The sequence below is a fragment of the Halyomorpha halys genome, unplaced genomic scaffold (genome assembly GCF_000696795.3).
Source record: "Halyomorpha halys isolate HHAL.00 unplaced genomic scaffold, Hhal_1.1 Scaffold3.1, whole genome shotgun sequence".
In the NCBI taxonomy this organism is placed as follows: Eukaryota; Metazoa; Arthropoda; class Insecta; order Hemiptera; family Pentatomidae; genus Halyomorpha; species Halyomorpha halys.
The window spans coordinates 1000609-1006908 of record NW_027115249.1 but is presented as its reverse complement, the minus strand read 5'-3'; the positions used below and the strand labels follow the sequence as shown (position 1 = coordinate 1006908).

Here is a 6300-nt window from a genome sequence, read left to right as displayed (position 1 = left end):
ATCAATGGGTAGATTCTCCACATGTTTTTATCATGTCACTATGTCACCTACAGCAAATTTACTTGTTGTATATATGTGTATACAGTTGTAAATATCAATAAATAAATTATTAAAAAAAAAAAAATATTTATTTATTGCTATTATTTATTTACAACTGTACATTATAACACATTTAGTAAATCTGATCTAAGTTAAATTGGAGTTTTACAAGCGTGTAGAGAAACTACCCTTTGGTAGCACTCTAATGACATTTTACATCAGCAGGTCTCGTCGTCATCTTCTTTTCAGCCACCTCGGAGGATTGTCTGGAATGGAAGAGGATCCAAGGTCAGAAACTTGGGGGTTTCAGTGGTTAGGGAGTTTATAATGGAAAGAGTGATATATGGTTCGGGCTAGACCTGTTACATACGGAACATTAAGGTCTTTATGTATGATTTTATTTGTGACATAGTAAGGCGTATTGAGGATTTTGGATAGTATGGATTGAATACGAGAGGAATTCGAAGGTTTAGTGGAGCCCCAAAGCTCAACCCCATATGTCCAGAGTGGCCTTATTACAGTCATGTAGATCAGTCTTTTGTAATGTATTGGAAGTTTAGACCGTTTGTATAGTAAGTTCTGTAATGGTCGAAATCGACGTGCAGTTTCCTGTCTTTTTAGTCTTGTGTGGGGATTCCAGGGTAATCGTTTGTCCAGATGTAGTCCAAGGTCCAAGGATCTGTTCGACAGGGGTAAGAGTAACATCATTAAATGAAACTGTAGGGCAGTCGGTAGGTTTACGATGAAGGGTAAAGGTGATTTGATGGGATTTGTTGGAATTTATCTTAATCCTCCAATTACGACACCATTCTTCGAAGGCTGTGATATGGATAAGGATACAATTAATGGGTTATTATTAACAGCGAGCACACATGTGTCATCGGCATACGTGGTAAGACCAAGGATACTACATTGATATCCCTATTATTAAGGCTGGAATTGAATTCTTCAACTCCTTATAACCAGAAATGAGCAAGAATTAGCTATATTTGAAACTACTAACTAAAATTGCCATGGATACAAGCCTTATTCATGAATGAACCATTGATAAGTAAATATCGTATTCATGAATGAACCATTGATAAGTAAATATCGTATTCATGAATGAACCATTGATAAGTAAATATCGTATCCAGTTTCAAATATAGCTAATTTTTGCCCAAATCTACTTATAACTACTTAAATTTTAAATTTTCAGAAAAAATATGCAAGGAATTATGTATAAAGGATTATTTAAAAATATGCGCTCAAGAAAAATTTCTTTCTTCTTTACATAGTATGTATTTATATAAAAATAAAAATATCATCGACCAAAAAACTGATAAGTAATAAATCAGTGTAAAAAAAATTGAAAATTGTTTATTCATATTGATCTTTTTGTTTAATTTTTATCTAAAATAACATACATATGTAATATAATTTAATATTATAAAAAAAATTAAATATCCTCTATTCAATACAAGGAAGAATGAAGGGCTAGAGGTGGACTGGGAATCCTATTTAAAAAAATAACACTGAATGTTCTTTATAACGAGCTTATTATAGAGATTTTTTCATAATTCGTCATTGGTTAATATTATTCTCAAAACATTTTGTGTTAACTTTTTTTTTCTTTTGGTTGAGTTATACACTTGAATGCATTTCTTTACCTCAAATTAGTGAACCTTTTTTTTTTCTTTTTTTTAATAATTTATTTATTGATATTTACTACTGTATACACATATATACAACAAGTAAATTTGCTGTAGGTGACATAGTGACATGATGGATGCAAACATGTGGAGAATCTGCCCACTGATATAACTCCAATAACATTTCTAGAGGAAAAGATCTCGAGGCCATCTTCTTTTCAGACGCCTAGGAGGATTATTAGGTAATGAAGGAGAAGCCAGGTTAGAAACAAGTGGATTTGGGTGGTTGAGAAGTTTATTATAGAAGGAACTGTATCTGGTTCTGGTCAAATCGGCAACATATGGAATATTGAGGTCCTGATGGATGACTTGATTTGTGACAAAGTAAGAAGTATTAAGGATTTTACAAAGGATTTTGGACTGTAAGGATTGGATGGGGGAATTTTTAAATAAAATTATGAAACAGATTAAGAGAATATGATTTCATGAAATAAAAGTGAACTAAAGTGTGGCTAAAATTGATGTAGAAATATGAGAAAATTGATAAAAAAAATAAACAAAGTAAATTTTTAATGTACAGGTTTTAGCTGAAGAGCCGAAATTTCATGAAAATGCTTTTAAAAACTTAATTTGTGACAGAGTAAGGAGCATTAAGGATTTTACGAAGGATTTTGGACTGTAAGGATTGCATTCTGGAGGAATTTGATAGTTTAATGGAGCTCCAAAGCTCAACTCCGTATGTCCAGATAAGTGAATCATAAACTTTAAATTAAACAAGGAAAAATAAATCAATATGAATATATATTAGTTAAAAATGAGAAATTTGGTTAAAGCCCTCAATATATTAAAATTTCGTCCAAAAAGAGTTAAACTTACAATATTGTGCAGAAAAAACTTAATTATTTCAGATAAACGTAGTAATAGGTACTTTAGGTAAAGTTTTTTTGAAAATCTGCTTTTAAGCCATCTTACTATTTGAATGAGTATAAGACCAAGCAGATATTATTTTATGATAATACTTTCCCTAATTATATGTCATATATAGGTAGGCGAAAGTAATTCTTATTCTAAGAGATTACGTTTGAGATATTATTTATAAACTCTGTTTTTTTTTATTTTAAGAGAACGGATTTGTTGAGAAAAGATGGATTTGAGCTGTGGTAGATGACCTGGAGTACAGAACAAGGATCCTTTCCCGATCCTGGACAAAGGACCTCCCAGGACATTCGTCAATGGTGACGGATTGGTTCGCAGGTGGCCTTCCGGGTCCCAAGATATGTCTCAGTCCCCATCCGTGATCCTGAAAGACCATTTGTTATATAGAGGTTCATTCTCCGAATAAATCTTATTCCTTTTTTTTTGTTATTCCGTGTTGGAAACAAAATCAATATAAGTCAACCTCCTGCGCAACCCCAAAACCACATTGGTGTTGAATAATTCGAACCCAATAGACAGCACAACACTAAATATAGACCAAAACGTTCAACTGCTAAACTACTAATATCGATCGATCAGTCATCAGCCATCCATTTTAAACCATCCAGATCATGCTGCTTAACATTTTGTTTATCAGTTATTCTATAATATATGGTGAGTTCAAAACTATTTAAAAAATTTTTTCAACCTCATATTTTTTCGGCCATTTGGATCGATTTGTGACTGAAAAAAAAATGTATAATTCAGATAATTGTTTGTATATATATCAAAACATAACAAAAAAATTTTTTAATCATTTATTTATTGTTATTTACAATTGTATAACATATATACAACAAGTAAATTTGCTGTAGGTGAGATAGTGACATGATACAAACATGTGAAGAATCTACCCATAGATAGAACTCCAGTAACATTTCCCGAGGCCATCTTCTTTTCAGACGCCTAGGAGGATTATTAGGTAATGAAGGAGAAGCCAGATTAGAAACAAGTGGGCTTGGGTGGTTGGGAAGTTTTCCATGGAAGGATTGGTATCTGGTTCTGGCCAAATCGGCAATATATGGGACATTGAGATCCTGATAGGTGACTTGATTTGTGACAAAGTAAGGGGCATTAAGGATTTTAGGAAGGATTTGTAATGGATTGGCAATTTAGACCGTTTGTCTAGTAAATGTTGTAATAGTCGAAATCGCCGAGCAGTTTCCTGTGCCTTCAGTCTTGTATGAGGATTCCATGTCAGTCGTTTGTCCAGATGTAATCCTAAGTAATTTTCCTGTTCGACGGGAATAAGTGGGGTATTGTTAAAGGATACTGTAGAGCAAGAGTCATTGGTTTACGACGATGGGTAAATGTGATTTGGTGGGATTTATTTTAATCCTCCAATTTTGGCACCATTCTTCAAGGGTGGTGTTGTGGGATTGGAGGGTTTGGGATACAATGTAAGGATCATTGTTCATTGACAATAGACATGTATCATCGGCATATGTGGTAAGGATAGTGTTAGGATGGGTTGGGATCTCAGCTGTGAAAACTGTATAAAGGATAGGACCAAGGATACTACCCTGAGGTACATAACAAAAACTAAAATTATATTAATGACGTTCTCAAATTTATTTTAAAATACATCAACTAAGTTATGATGAACGTGGTTAATAGACGCAACTATAAAATATAAATTTAAATAAACGAATAAGTGCTGGTTCATCATTGTAGTAGTTGAAGAAATTATTTAATTGGAAAGATTTCATATAAGATACCAATAAAAATAGTGAGAATTCTATGTAACTGAAAGCCATGGAAATTACATTAACATAAAAATTGAAATGGAAGAATATATGAACTTTAAGAGATGTATTAAAAAACGAATGTAAGCTGAAATACATAATTTTTATCTAGTATGATTTTGTTACTTATCTATTAACAGTAAGTGATCTTACTAAATCGTATTACTTTACCAGTAAAAAAATAGATTGTTTATACATTATTATTCTTCCATTTCAATGTTATTCTCTATACAGAGGTTTTCTTAAAAAAGAGGTTAGTGCAAAAAATATACAAAAATTAAATTAAGCAAACAATAATACAATTTTATAGTATTAAACATAAAATTACTGCATCATTCTAGAGACATTTGGTTTCCATCATAGTTTTGTTTGACCCACACATTGGTGATAAGACACAAATTTCAAAAATTTTGGACAGTTTGCTGAATTTCGAGGATAATCCTTGGGTAATATAAGACTATAAAGCCAAAGTAACATAAAATTGGTACCTTGGACTCGAAGAATATCTGTACGGTCTTTTTTTTTTTTTTACATACGCTGAATGTACTGGATAATCAAACAAAATTATTAAATATCTTTTGATGGTGTCAATTTTGGAATTTGAATATTAATAATCCTGAGTTTGTGCATTAATATTTTATTAACAGTATTCGTTATAGAGGAGTGAGAAGTCCTGATTGAAATATAATTAGTGCCTTCGTCCGGAGTGGAGGGGTTCCACTCAGTGAGGGGTTCAAATGCATTTTGGTTTGTTCCTTGCACCAAGACCTCTATAAGACGACTCCCACTTTGGTAACCGCTGCTTTATATCAATCTTGAAAATTAAATGTCGAGAAGATACAAAAATTATATTACTAAACTCATTTTATTGATTTTCGCTTAATTAGCCTAATCAATAAGGCAGCCGTGATCGTCTAGTGGTTAGGACATTGCGTTGTGGCCGCAATAACCCAGGTTCGAATCCTGGTCACGGCAGGAATTATTTTTTTTAATATTAAAATAAATAAAATATATCAGCTTTCAAATATACAAACTTTCAAAAAAATTTCAAAATGCAATTTTTTAAAAAAATATGTAATGTAATGTAAAATATGAAAATAAGTATTAATTACATATTTTTATTATTGATTTAACTTAATCCCTTGATTATATAATAAAATAAAATAACCCTGGTTCGGATCCTTGGGGTAATTCACGAGTATTTTTTTTTTTGTTATAATAAATGAATAATTCAACAAACTTTATAAATAATATTTTTCTGAATATCTCCTTTTAATAAAAATAAGGACTTATTCTATATATATTTATTTAGTCTCGTGATTTTATAATAGCGCTTATCGTAAATAGAATGAATAGAGATACCCTGTGTTTGAAACATAAAAAAAAAAATTTAATATTTGGTAAGTAAGGTCATATACCAGATTTTCGGGTTGTGTAAGAAAACGAAAAAAAAGTTGTAATAATGTATGAAGATGTGTATAAAACACAAATCGTGCATCAATTGTGTTAAGTTGTGTATAAAACACACAAATCAATTATTAGATTAACGATTCATTATACTGATTGAGAGATTATTTTATTATTAACACAAAATTCAAATAATGCACTTTTACTCTCAACTATTTATTTCAAAACAACTCCTACGTTTCGGCCCTTAGCCCATTTTCATGGAGACAACCTATAATATTTGTTTTCATATTAATATTACATTATTCCCTCACACAATACTAATGTTTCTGAATATACCTTAATCATTGATGTCATAATTCCTTAAATTGTCTCTTTTGTCGGCTAATTGTCCATGTCATATAGATTTTATAATTTCAATACAAAAACTATTCTAAAAAAAAAATGTATTTCACTAACCTCATTACAATATTAACCGTTCAGTTAATTGTTATAGTAAATAG

At 31.0% G+C, this 6300-nt stretch overlaps 1 protein-coding gene and 1 non-coding gene across 8 annotated transcripts in view; both read left to right on the top strand.

Moving 5' to 3' along the window:
• Trpgamma (Transient receptor potential cation channel gamma) overlaps positions 1–6300 on the top strand; it is a 980713-nt gene that overhangs the window by 828335 nt on the left and 146078 nt on the right. The window lies entirely within an intron of this gene.
• Positions 5294–5365, top strand: TRNAH-GUG (transfer RNA histidin (anticodon GUG)). Its single transcript has one exon. It is a non-coding gene; the product is annotated as a tRNA-His (tRNA).